Consider the following 13,791-nt stretch of genomic DNA (forward strand, 5'->3'; position numbering starts at 1 on the left):
GGGCGCTGTTGGGGCTATGGCTCACGCCGTAAAGCATAACAAGATCCCCCACCCCAGTGCAGGGTAGCGAATCAGAAACTCACCTCTGGTTAAACTCCCTGCCTTTCCTCTCTCTCTCATTCTCAGGCCCTGAGCGCCCTTTATTTTTTAATTCTATATCCTTTGGTTTCAAAAATAGAACACTTCCTGAAACGGTTTAGAGCGCACCATGCCGACCAACAACTAGCCGCGTTAAGGTGAAGGAGAAAAAAAAATAATTAGGCGATTCTTGGAAGAGCATGCATGTGGATCGCGAAGGCAGGTGACACGTACGCATGCGCGAGGGTATCAAATGACGGCCGCGCCCGCAATTTTCTGAGTGAACATAAATAAAAAAACAGAGCAACACGAGGGACACTCATGGTCAGCGTAAACAAGCATAACAAGGCCAACAACAGCGTGGCTCGACGAGAGGCGGAGGCCGAGTGTGTCTCGCCTCACTAACCATCCCGCACGGGAGCGAACGTCAGCAGACCGTGGAGGAGGCCCCCCTGTCCGTTAGCGGCACGACGCTCGTCGTCGCTAATTCTGTGCACGGCGCTCGAGGCGAAACGACTTTAAATGTATGCTGCCGATGCCCACGCGAGGTTGCGCACGTTGCTGCCTAGTTACCTGGAACAAGCGGAAACAATGATCAACGAACAGAAGGCTAACGTATATATAAGGCGTAAATCTGTACAGTCAAAGAAAGAACACCGTTCACTGATATAGACGTGCCAAACAGGTGACAAAGAACATCCTCGTTGGTACGAGACCGACGTCTGAACTGCTTCAATCGTATTCATTTAAGTTACATGGGGGTCTCAACCCTGAGAAAATTGATTTCTGGCTGTAGAGGCAGCAGAGCGAGTTCCAGGCGCCAGCTCTTAGAGTGTTAGCCACAAAGTGTCCGCGCCCGTCATGAGAATGTCGTGCAGCAAGCTTCTTCCAAGGATTTTACTGAATTATTTGGTGTTCATACGCTACCCCCGAATAAAAGGCGGACGTTGTCACTTCCAGGTGGCAACACTATGTGCTCTTATGGCGGCAGGGGTAATTTATAAAGTATAATTGGAAGTTCCCTTCTGAATTCCAAAGATGATATGGATGCACGGTGGCATATGACACGAAGTGCGGCTTGTGTATATACCGTGTACACCCCAACGCACAAAGTGGCACAGTTCTTGCCTTGTTGCATGTAACTTCGGATGCAAAGTGCTCAGCCGTCTCGTTGTCTGCGGGCATATCTTTCTCCCGTTACGGAGCCCGCAACCGAAGCGGTAGCACGGTGCCGTTGGGCGTGAAATGGTGCACTGCCCACGAGTATATATGCCCGCAGCCCGTGCTTTACCGGGGAGCACGTTTGCGGACGTGTTGCGCCGTGCGACCTGAGTTATGGTCGGCTAGCTCGCTTAATTGCGCCGATATGTTCGCTACCGTAGTCACCTTGTATCATTCTGTGTATCGTACCGCATCGAAAAGGAAACGCAAGCTGTTCGCTATACATGGTTCCGTGTGTATCGCCTGCCACCCGCCATCACTTGTCGTATACAGTCATTGTTGTTGTTGTTGTTGTTGTTGTTGTTGTTGTTGTTGTTGTTGTTGTTGTTGTTGTTGTTGTTGTTGTTGTTGTTGTTGTTGTTGTTGTTGTTGTTGTTGTTGTTGTTGTTGTTGTTGTTGTTGTTCTAATGCCAGCGTCGTGGCATCGTTGTTGTTCAAGTAGGCATGCTCAATGGCCTTGCAAAGTGTAGCCGGCATTTGTTCTGTCATATATATATATATATACACCCGCGTTGCCCCTTCATTCCTCTTAGTGTCAGACAAACATATTGAACGTGTCTGATTCACCACGCTTCTCGTTGTCAGTGTGCCACAAAACAGTACACATATGGCACTCTCCACGATCACCTGCATGCACTTTCTTAAATTTCATATCAGAGCTTCCCACACGTCGCCCAACGACGGACCGTGTATTAAGTGTGCGGCCCTTCAGAGGTAGTTACAAGCAGGGCCGTACCCAGGAATTATTTTCGCGGAAGGGTCTTGCGGAGCCAGCGACAATCATTTTGAACTACTAACTCACTGCTGCCATATAATAGTATAAAATAATATTCATTTTCATATATACACATAACGAGATATATACAAGTTGTGCTAAACAGAATATCGCCACAGCGATAATTTCGGGGTGTGTCAGAACATTCTAAACCCTAACCCTCGTTACGGCCCTGGTTACAATTGGAGCCCTTAACAACCGTTGACATTCGGCCTCGTTGTCATTGCATTGTAACAGGTATTGAGCGCTTGAAGAGACGGTGACGAAGTGGAATGACATAACACGAGCGCTAAGTAGAGCACATTGGGGAAGTCATTAGAGGCTTGCTTTTTCCATGCCATGTTCTTGGTCGTGTATGTAGAATTGAAGAGACTGTATATACAAAATTGGGTCGTCATTTCTCGTAGAGCAACTCACGGTAGCTGCGCATGAAATATGAATGCAGCTCACTCCCCGAAATATCGCCTTGCTTTACGATCCTTAGTGTGTGCGCGGCTTAATTGTTCCAACCCAAGAACGTGATGGTCTGCGTTGCACACTCGATATAACGTCTTCGGTGGTAGTTAAGAACATCTCGTCAACAAATGAGATATGTATATATGCTGAAGGTGCGAATGGGACATGTGAGGGTACACTTGATTGACTGAATGTACAGAAAAGAAAGACAAAAAAGAAGAGTCAAGCAACGCACAGACTCGTGAGAAATGTCGAAATGGAGGACTCCAGGTGATGTTTGATCATCTAGTGTTCTTTCACATGCACTTAAACCGAACTCATGGTGTTCTTGCATTGTGGCTATACTTCTGCCTGGAGACGAACCCACGGATTCGTTTTCAGCAGTATAACGGCGTAACCATTGAGGATCAGCTGCACAGGGCTCACCTGGCGGTCCTTCCCTCGACGGATAACCATTCAACTTTCTATCAGAAGCAATCACTGTGTTAGTACACAAAATCGAGACACCTATTGCTATCCTGAAACACTATATATTGGTTTTATTTTGGTATCACACGAAAGGGCGAACCAGGATTTCAGCAATGCAGCGAGGGGGACTAAAAGAAGCACTTAAGAGAAGGGCAGAGTGAGAGGCGAGCGTCGGGCGACTGACAAGGTAATAACGCCGTCCAAGACAGGCATAACGCTTGCGAAAAAGCGAGCAGCGAAGAAATTAAACCGCGCCGGATAAATTGAAGCGAAGGAAAGTAGGGAGAAGGGGATCGCGAAGGGGGAGGTGCGACACTCATAAGGTGATGGCTGTGGGAACCCAAAGATCAGGTTAAGAAGGGAGCCAGAAGAGAGAGAGGGGAACAATCCTCGATTCCTTTTTCTTTTCTCTCTCTCTCTTCTTTAGTGAAGAAGCATCGGAGACACGAGAAGCACGCAGCCGAACGCGAAGAAAGGCAAACGAAGGAAACCGAAGGAAGAGGCAACAATCAAAGTACGAACAAGAAGGAAATCACGAAATGGGGAAGGAAGAAAAAATAAGGAAGAAAAAAAGGAAGGAGCAGAAGCGAGTTGCTATATGGAGAGCCGCAGGGAAAGGAGACAGCGGCGGCACCGGCAGCAGCAGGAGCACGGCGCGGTCCTGCCTTTAATGAACCGGCGCTGCCACCGGAACCCTCGCTTCTTGGCCGGGGCGCTCGCGCGCGCACTGCTGCTGCTGGTGCTTCGACCGCGGTCCGAAACCCATCGAGGCCGCGCCGGCCTGTCTCACTGCCGCCGGAAAGCACTAGTGCCGCCGCCAGAACAGCAAGGAAAAGCAAGAAGTAAAAAAAATAAAAAATAAAGAGCAAGCGGGGCAACGGAACGAGGAAAGAAAGAACGAGTGTGATGCTCAGAGGAAAGGTGGATACGGGGAAGCGTTGGGAGAGAGAGGCCACTCAGGAGCAAAAGAGGAGGGAGTACGACGTCGGCGGGAGTGGCGAAGGGAAAGGAAAGGCTTGGACAGAGAAGAAAGAAGAAAGGAACGCAGAGAGAGAGAGAGAGAGACCAAGATGACGATAAGGAATAAAGGAAAGAGAGAGAAAGACGGAGACGACGATAAGGAACGGAGGAAGGAACCCTTAGCGCAGAAGCCGAGGAAGTGAGTGGGTTCGGAGGGTGTACCGAGGGAGTTGGGGAAGGAAAAGAAGCAGCGGAGGAGGAGGAAGGAAGGACTCCTGCGGGTCGTACTCCTCCTAATGGTTTGGGGCTACCACATTGCGACAGGGCGGCCCACCGCGGTGGTGGCTGACGGCGCGCTCGAGCGGCACGCTTTTCTGGAGCTCTCGTCGTCGTCGTCGTCGTCTCTTTCTTCTTCTTCGTCTTCCTCTTCCTTCTGTGCCGGAAGGAGCAGCGCGCGGAACTGCGGCCCGCTGCGGAGCGAGCGGAAGAACGAGCTGCAGCGCGCGCGCCTGACGTCTCTCTTCAGGCGAGGACCTCGCTGCTGCCACGGCTGCTCTTGTTACAAGCGCCGCAGCGCCCGGCAAGGCCTGCCCGTCCGGCACAATGTTGCAAGCCGCCACGCGTAAGGAATGGAAGAAAGAAAGAATAAGAACGAGTACGGGAAGGCGTATGCGACGGGCGCTCGTTTTCTGAGGGTATCGCGCGCGAGCGGCTGGACGAGGAACTCGTTTCGCATCGTGCGCGGAGCGCGCGCAAGACGACAGCGACCCGGAGGGGGAAAAAAAAGCAGTCGTCGCACGGTTTTTTGTTTATCCGCGTTTTCTTTGTTCCTCCCCCCCCCCCCCCCCTCGCCTGGTAACGGAAGTCGTCCGGCAACATGAGTTCATCTCTTCTCACACTTAATTCTGCGATGCGCGAGCAGCGCACGAGCAAGCCACCGACATGTTACGAACGTGTAACTCAGTATCTTGATTATGCGTACCACTTTCATTCCAGAAACCGTGTGCAGAACTTTGCGTGTGCTAGTACTTTTGTACTGTACTCAGTGTTTTTGACGCTCGTTGAGCTTTTATTTTATTTCATTTATTTATTTATTTTTAATATTATTATTTTTTTTTTGCTCGCCGTGCAATGAGAAGAAGCCGGTGCCACCCGAAAGCCTCCACACGGCTCCTAAGATCGTGTCATAAAGAAAAAAATGGTTTCGCGACATTTGTCTTCAAGAATAGCTGGAAAACATATTTGTGTTTGAAATATCTTGGCCTCGCCATGCGCGAAGAATGCTTTCTGGAAAAAAATAACAAGAGGAACGTGGACACGAATGCGCGACATTTCTCAGACTTGTATTTCCGAACTGGTGCTATAACCTCGGTATATAGCTGATAAGTGAGTATGTCTTGAGCACTGACTCTTCAGTTCCGCAAGTTCAGCAAGTTTGCTAAAGTAGCTAGTCTAAAGATTAACTTATGAATTTTAGTTCACTAAACATTTGCGCTGCGTTTATCTATCAAATTCCCACACCCACCAGCGTAATCGATGCATCGGAAGAAAAAAACACAATCCGCTTATTTCTTTTTGCAGAATTATTTAAGGTTTTTGCTGAAACACCTGGTATATTTTAAGGACATAAAATGGAGATCGCAGTTTAATGGAAAGAGGCTCACGCGCGCACTCTGTCCTGCGCCCTGGCATGGCAAGCAGCTGGGGCCACCGCTGCCATACTGATTAATTTAATTAAACCACTCCCGGCATCAGCCATCACAGTGTATTTGCAGCGGCACACGTGGGTGCGGCAGATTCGTGTTGGGGTGACGTGCTTTCTTTGATGAGAGGACTGGAAAATATAATTAAGGAACCGAAAGACGTGCGACTTTGTAAACGTTAGCGTTATACATGGTTTGTCCGAAAAGTAATGTCAGTGATTATATTGTGAAGCGACTATACGTCGCAGCACGCTAGGACCAGTTCGGATTGGTGGAGGGCGAAGTTAGCTTACGCGCAACCACGGTCGCTTTATCGTCTGCTACCATCTGGAGAGTAAGGACAGGCTTTTCCGTGAAACTCGTTTTCATTTCTCGTGCAAGCCGCAATGCAGCGCTCGTTGGAACAAAGGATTGCCTTCAAGATTTGTGTGAAACTCGGCAAGTCCACAGTGGAACTATTTTCTATGAGAAAGACGGCCTCGGGTGATAATTGTTTGTCAGGACGTCAAGTCTACCAGTGGCGCTTGAAAACTCCCATGAAAGGACATCATTTCGGCACAGTTTACAAAGTAAAAGATGCTTGCACCAAGGCTAAAGGACATTCCGGAGTAGGCCTACCGTGACACCTTCGATGCCTGGAAATCTCGCTGGAAGCGATGTATCGACGCAGGAGGAGCCTATTTTGAAACCTTTTAATGTGTTGTACTGATCTGATCAATAAATATTTTTATTCGACTCACTGACATTACTTTTCGGACATACCCTGCATGGGCTCCTCACTTTTGAGAGGGATAGTAAGAGACCACAGAACGTATAGGGAAGACAGAGCTGCCGCGCGCATATCTCAAAAAAGAGAGAAAGAAAGATATTGTTTTCCTGAGAGCATCGACAGTTTCGCTCCGCGTGACAGATTATTCGGGGCTAACTAAGCGTGGGCAACCTGTCTGAGCCTTTGTGACGTTGTGCTGTGTTTTTATATCAAACACCACGAAGTGTCGCTCGTTGCCACGGGCCCCTAGCTCTCACTTTTATACGGGATTCTCTTTGTGCTGTGACAGGCTGACACTTGTCAACGCCATCGGGGCAAAGCTGCCACTTTATTCCAATTGTTCGCTGTAATTCGTCGATGTTGAAACAAAACAGCTAAACGCCCGTCCGCAATTCCCACTTCTCTGTAGGCTTGCCTATACCCGACCAACAACATTGTGTAACTTCCTCCGCGTACTCCCGCTGTTCCTTCTTTGTTTGTTCTTTCTTTTTTGCCTTCCTCGGTGACGTTGACGCAAATTCGCTACCGGCCGCGAACACGCCAGTGGCGCTTCATCAACCCAGTAGACGAAGGAAAACGAGAAATTCGAAACTACACGAACCAATAGGTGTGTGTCATGGAGTGTACACAATCAGCAACAACAAAATAAAAAAACAGGGGTTTCCTGCGCGCGCGCGCACGCGTCCGTTCGGAAATTGAGTTGCCTGTTGGGCTTTGTTTACGTCAACTTCCGAGCCAAAGCCAAAGCCAAGCCGAGTCGCAAGCGTGTGTAGTCTCAGCCAAAGCGGGGAAGAGGGAGCGAAAGGCGCTGTAGTAGCAGCAGCAGCAGCAACGCTAACAACAACAGAAGCGGTAGCTATGGCAACGCGGAACTTTTTGAAGCAGGCAAAGCAGGCGGTGGTTTGCAGAGCGAGAGAAAAGGCGAAAGAAGCGGGGAAGGGCAAGACCGAGCCACTGCAGAAGCTCACCGGTAACGCGTTCGCGGCGTACACAACAACTTGCGTGAAACCCACCAAAAATGCCGAGGACGTACGCACAAGTACAAACGCAGCAACAGCAGTAGCAGAAATCGTGTGAGCGACGGAAGAGAAGCAGGGCGGAGGGCGCGATGGTGACGAACAATGTAAACGTATACATATACAGCGCAGCACCACGCCACCGCTGCCGCGTCTTCAACGCAAAGTGACGCGTCGGCGCAGCGCGGGATGAACCGAAGGCGCGCGCTCGCGCGGCCAGGAAACGAAGTTTCGAGAACAAACGAGGTTTTTGTTTCTCGCAACGCGAAGAAGAAAAAAAGCCACCCAGCCGAACGAAGCGCTTTGTTTTCCCGTCGGATCCCACCAACACCGCCCGCGCCCGGGTTGCTTCATTTTCTCCTGTTTTTCCTCGTTTCTCACGGACGCGTGTTAAGTGTGTGCGGCATTCTGCATTGGCTCACTACGTGTAGCGTTGTATACACTCGCGAGGGGGCGCCACAAACGGGAGCCTGTATATTTCAAAAACACGCGCAGTTGTGTACTTAATGCTTGTATTTGTGCCTTCAGAGGCGGCCGGCTTTCACAAAAGCCATATTGTATAGCGTTTCGTTACGCGAGCGACCACCGATTGTGACGCAACGCATTTGAGCCGGCAGCCTTTTGGCTTCGCGCGTTTCTTCTGTATAGGAAACGTTGTGGGCGGGCAAGCCATATGTTTCTGCTTGGTGCGTTAGAAATATTTTGTTCCGTTTCAGTTTTGCTTCCAGAATCTTTCTCTTTTCTTTTACGTATTGCTCGTAATTTCTTTGCTTTATCTGAATGTTCTCGACGAGTAGGTCGGGTGGAACTTGGGCGATGCCGCGAATAATTGTTGATCGATTTGACAACACGCGGAAGCGTGCGCAATGAATAGAGAAATGAAAAATGAAGGAAGCCAGCGATATTAAAGCCCGGTGCTAACAGAAGCATCAGCCCAAAGACATTCAAGAATGCACCGCATATGGCGTAAAAAAAAAAAAAAAAAATGCGGAAAATGCTCGCACCATGCAATCTGTATGTTGCCGCGGGCCAGAAAATGGCTGCTTGCTGAATGGTTAATATCCTCTTGGCTTTTCCAGTGCTAGATGTGACTACTTGTGTGTGCGCGCGTTATATGTTTTTTTTCTTGTAACACAAACGCACGCACATACGCACACTCGCTACATACATACACGCACATGCATTCACACATGGAAATCACACATGCGTACACGCACAACACCCACACACATACATAAAAACACGCGAATAGACACATACACACTCGCACGCACGCCCCAACGTACTTCATGTATACCATGCAGACAGCGCGCACATACAAAACAGGACGGCAAAGAATATTCGTGATTATAAGGCGTCCGCCGTATGACCCGGCTGATCGAAGAACATCTCTCTGCGCGCGCGCAGTTAAAGTGAGCCCCGCTTTATCCTCCCGACCTCCTTTCTTCCACCTCTTCAACAATTCGCGTTCGGCCCGCCGCCGCAGCAGCAGCAGCGGTCGCCGCATTTGTGCGAACAGCCCAGTGTGTCTCGCCGCTATACATCGCCGCGTATATGCGCACCGCGATTCTGCGGCACTCCACAGGGGCGCGCGGCTTGCCCTAGCAAAAACCTGCCCGCCTTCGTTTCTCTCTTAAAAGCGGGGTAATCTTGTCAGGGGGATTTCCAAGTGCTGGATTTGCGCCTAATTCCTCCGGGAGGTTGGCGCACCGAGCGGATGAGCGCCCGAGCGCCGCCACCGACGACGTTCTCTTTGTTCGTCTCCCACCGAAAACACACGGCGCGGTTTTTTTTTTTTTTTTTTTTCACTCGCAAAGTGCGTTAAGTGCAACGAAATGACAAGAGCGGTCCAAAGAGATCGCGCTGGAAGGAGTGCCGGCTGCCGCGGGTATAGACAGAGAAACGAAAAGCAGAGACGGAATGAGTGAAGCGAATAACTAAAACGTCGAATCTAGAGCATGTATTTTTGCAAAGCCTCTCTCTTCTTTCTGTTTTTTTTCTCTTTCGTTCTTTCTTCTCACTTCAGGTTTTATATTCTCGAGTGAGACACAGACGGGAAGAAGCGGTTGTACACGCTGTAAAATCTGAAGAGAAAGAGTGAGTTTTCAGGTTGTTAATACGTGACCCGTCTATACACTCTTATAAGCCACGTCTAACAGCCCTATAGACACTAACTTGTGTTTGTTTCTGTAAGGTTTTTTTGTTGTGTTTTTTAACCCAGGACTCCTCTAAACCTAAACAATAGCCTTCGTGCAGATCGAGCTATCCGTCTAGAGTATTGGAGAGATCTCCGGTGAATACAGGTGCGCGCTGGGCAAATCTTTATAGAAACTGTTGCTCGTCTTTGCCTTTCTCTCCCGCCAGAGCGTCGAGAAAACTCTCGAACAGAGAACCGTCTGGTGCTCGCAAAGCTCGAACGACACAAGTTATAGGGTTCCTTTTATTATGTGACTTCAAGTATCTATCGCTATATAGGATACATTCCTGTCGTGGTACCTTTCTTTTGTCTGCGTGTATGTGCTTCTTTTTCTTTCTGTACTTTCAGCGTTGATTTTCTTGGTTACCCCAATCAACAATGGCAAGTGCGCATCAAATTTTATTTTTTCCTACAGGTTTCCCAAGTTAACGATATTTTTTACGTCTTTTTCCCTGTGGTATAGCATCGGTAATTACAGAACTCCGTTGTCCATCTCACCTCCAACCTTGTCGACACGTTCAGTTCGGTGGTCAAGAACAGGTGAAGAACAAATTCAGCATTATATTGCACTTAGGTTATTTTCATTTCGACTTGTTCTTCTGCATTGGCTCAAGCCAAGTTCAACCTACTTTATCGCCGGGATCAGCCGGTCGATGAGACCAACCTTTAACAGACGTTAATTGGCTATAGGTGTTTATGGCATTGTGCTACCGAGCAGTTCGACTCCTGACGGATGTGACTGTGTTCGTGTAATGAACGAATGCGATGTCGCCAGCGCATTGTGTTTTGTAAGCACATGAAAGACGCTGGTTGGTCAAAATTAATCAGAGCCCAGCATTGCACTGTCCCGCATAGCCTGCTGTGCCGCTAGGGACGCTAAACATTACAATATAATTGTTTGAAAATTTTGACAGATAAGTAGGACTTATCATTCATCTGTCAGTAGTAGATAAGTAGAAGAAGCGACGTATGTGACAGCGCAGGGCGCTCGGGATATCCCCTTGCAAAAAGTATGCGTGAGACCCCACTACACCTCAAATAAAGGTCTATTGAGGCAATAGAACCTGCAGGGTAGCAAACTATGAACTCGCGTCTGGTTAACCCTCTCCTCTCTCTCTCTCTCTCTCAAAGAAACACATGAAAATTTACATAACGGCTTTGTAAGAAATCACGACCGCAGAATTAACGGAATTGTCCAAAGATCTCGCGCGTCAAACGTTCAAATGTGGGCCGTGTGAAAAAGAAACCCGCGAGGAGGCCAATTGGTCGTACACGCCAGTGCGCTCTCTATACGCGAAGTGGCTATTCGCTTCGGGAAAAAAACGAAGAGAGATAAATAAGAGAAAAAAAAGGTATCCACATGCAAAACCGGCGCGGCCTTTCACACCTCGCGCCGTTATATTCGCCCGCAGAGTGTGAAACGGCGGCAGCAGCGGCAATCAATTCGCATTAAGTATTCTCACGCGCTCTGCCATGCGAGACAATTGACTCCGTAATTGTTTCTCTTCCCTCCCCCCCCCCCCCCTCCCCTGCCTGCAGGCTCAATTTCTACGGCAGCTTCAGCCGAGAACGGAACCCACTACCCTCCAGCTCGCCTTTCTTTCCTTTCTATTCTTTTTTTTATTTCTAACACTCTACGAAGCCCATTGGCACAAACCTTTTCTCTTCTTGGCCGATCATTCGTCGCTTTGCCCTCCTCGCTCGCTCAGGTTTTTGTCTTGATTTCTCCAATCTTCGGCTTATCTTGGTTTCATATACGTCTGTTCGCACCAGTGTTTTTTTTTTTCTCTCTCTCTTTTCTTTCTACTTCACGTCGACCTACCATGTAACACTGTCAAGGACCCGTTGATAAATTTTTATTGCTTCACCCGCTGATTTGCCTTCGAGGAGCATTTTATGCGCAGGGCAGTTATCAGTCGGAATGGCCTAGATCCTATATGTGCGCTAGGTCACCGCGATGGTGCCATTACATTAGCGTGAAAAAAGATTATAATAAAGCAAGGAGAACGCACGGAACGTGCGCCAGAGCAGACGTTATTTCTCAGCGATACCGTGGTATTACTTCTGCTTCTTGCTTCTTCTGTTCACTTGTTTCGAGCCGTTATTTTGGGATATACACATTTGTTCCTGCTTGACAGCTCCGTCATCAGTAACGCAATTATAAAACAGCACGAGGAACGCAGACAGAGAAAAGAAAACATGGACGGTGCGCTGGTATCAAACGCTGGTATACGTCATTGGTATCAAACTTTTGTCTTTAGTGATCGATATTGCCCCACACGGCGAGAGAATGCCGAGAAGTCCGCGTAGACAAGGTTCAAAGCCTGACGTCACGGACGTGTAATGGCCGTGCCCTTAGTTTCAGTGTACAAGCAGAATTACAGATGACCGCACCCTCTGCATATTGCGTTTGTGCCGATGTCTAACAAAACTGCTACTACCTCCACTGGCGTGAACGTCGTCTAAATGAAACGCAAGTGATTTGCGGCAAGCTTTAGGAAGTTTTCTGTCGGAGAAATCATTCAAAGTGCTGGGATAAAGAGAAAGCGGAGAGAGGCCGCATATTGCGTTTTGCCTGCATCTATCTCAAATACTGTAACGGAACTGCACGAGACGTGCACTAGCGATCGAAACTTAGCTCTACAGTGAGCAGACGTCGCACGGACGCAAACGTAGTACGCGATACAGGCTCATACGTGGTCGCATGCTTGATCTCTTGTTATCCTGACACCATTTTTGGTTGTCGTCGCCTGCCTTCTGGCAGAAAGCACCCCGGAACGACGAATGCCGGCGAGAGAAGCGCCAACGTACGCGTATGTGAGGTGGTACGGGAGACTGTCTACGTGCACTACCGACAAACCGTGCGACCTCTAAATTTTCTATAGCGACTGTACAATCAGTGTCGATAGCTTACGGGCCGCAAGAACTGCGATGAAGAGGAGCATTTCGCCACACGCCACGCACCGGGCATGAACCTTTGAATTCAAATTTTCGCTCTATACTATGGCATGTTTGACCACAAAGTGTTCAATCTACTAGCTTAAAATATAACTGAGGGAGATTTCAGCATTTTCTACTTTTTTTTATCGTAGAACGCGTGTCTCGTAAACTTTTAGTACTAACAACAGATGTACACTCCCGCTCCTTCCCGGCTTTCTTTTCCGCTGCTTCGGCGTGAAGACGCGATAGTATGTCGCCAGAAGCAAAACCAGTCGTGTAACCGCGACCGCGACCAGGCTTGTGCGACACGGTGACGCTGAGAAAAGACAGCCTCCTTACACAACTACACAGGGCGGGCTTCAGCTGAGATACAGGCAATTACTGTTCCCCCATCCTTACAGTCGCCGCCATCACAAGGCTAACAGAGACCCACACACGAAGCTAAGATAATAAATCAGCGTATCCTTTCCCCCACCAGCTCCCAGCTGATAGAAAGCGCGTACTACGGCACCTTCTGCGTGTATATAGAATATACCCAGCCACACAATAACGCCACACGCTGTACAGCAAGCCAAGCCCTCTCCGCGTTGCCTTACACACACGCTAGAGGGCGTCGGAATCGCGACGCAATGTATGCACCCTCCTCTGCCCGTTCTTCAGCAGGCGATGGTTACAGCAAGCCAGATGGCTCACGCCGCTTGCATCTGAGATGCCACACGCGGCGTGCGTGTGTCTTTCTTGCTTCCTCTCTCTCTATATTTTTTCTAGTATATCTTCGTTTCTTCTCCCGTAAGCGTTCTCTGTGCCAACAAACGCTTGTAGCGCCCCTCCCTTCTCTTCTTCTTTTGCTGCCTCCCTTTCAAGCGGAGACGAATGATGCGAAATCTCGAAGTCACTCCATCGCTAAATCGTGTGTTGCCTCGTCCCTAAGCGATGCGCGCCCCTCCGCGTGCGTGCAGCTGGCTTCTCTGCGGGTGGGAGTGACGTCACGTGCCAGTGGCTGAGATGAGCCGCGCGCAAGAAAGTGCCTCAATCTCAGCGCACTTTCGTGCTGTGTAACGTTCATTCAGCGTTTCCATTTGCGGCCTTGGTTATCTATTTTTTTTTCTACAGTTATTGCGTATACTCCTCTTATACGAACTCGAATTAAGGGACAAAATAAGTGTTCCTCTGTCCTAGTTTTTCAGTTAAGCGAAGGAAAAAACATT

At 48.9% G+C, this 13,791-nt stretch overlaps 2 protein-coding genes across 3 annotated transcripts in view; one reads left to right on the forward strand and one right to left on the reverse strand.

Annotated features, from left to right (window-relative positions):
• LOC119461016 (transcription initiation protein SPT3 homolog) overlaps positions 1–13,791 on the forward strand; it is a 575,536-nt gene that overhangs the window by 402,639 nt on the left and 159,106 nt on the right. The window lies entirely within an intron of this gene.
• Positions 1–13,791, reverse strand: part of LOC119461014 (protein lozenge) — a 153,015-nt gene that overhangs the window by 100,683 nt on the left and 38,541 nt on the right. The window lies entirely within an intron of this gene.

This window comes from Dermacentor silvarum, chromosome 8 (assembly GCF_013339745.2).
Source record: "Dermacentor silvarum isolate Dsil-2018 chromosome 8, BIME_Dsil_1.4, whole genome shotgun sequence".
Lineage (NCBI taxonomy): Eukaryota > Metazoa > Arthropoda > Arachnida > Ixodida > Ixodidae > Dermacentor > Dermacentor silvarum.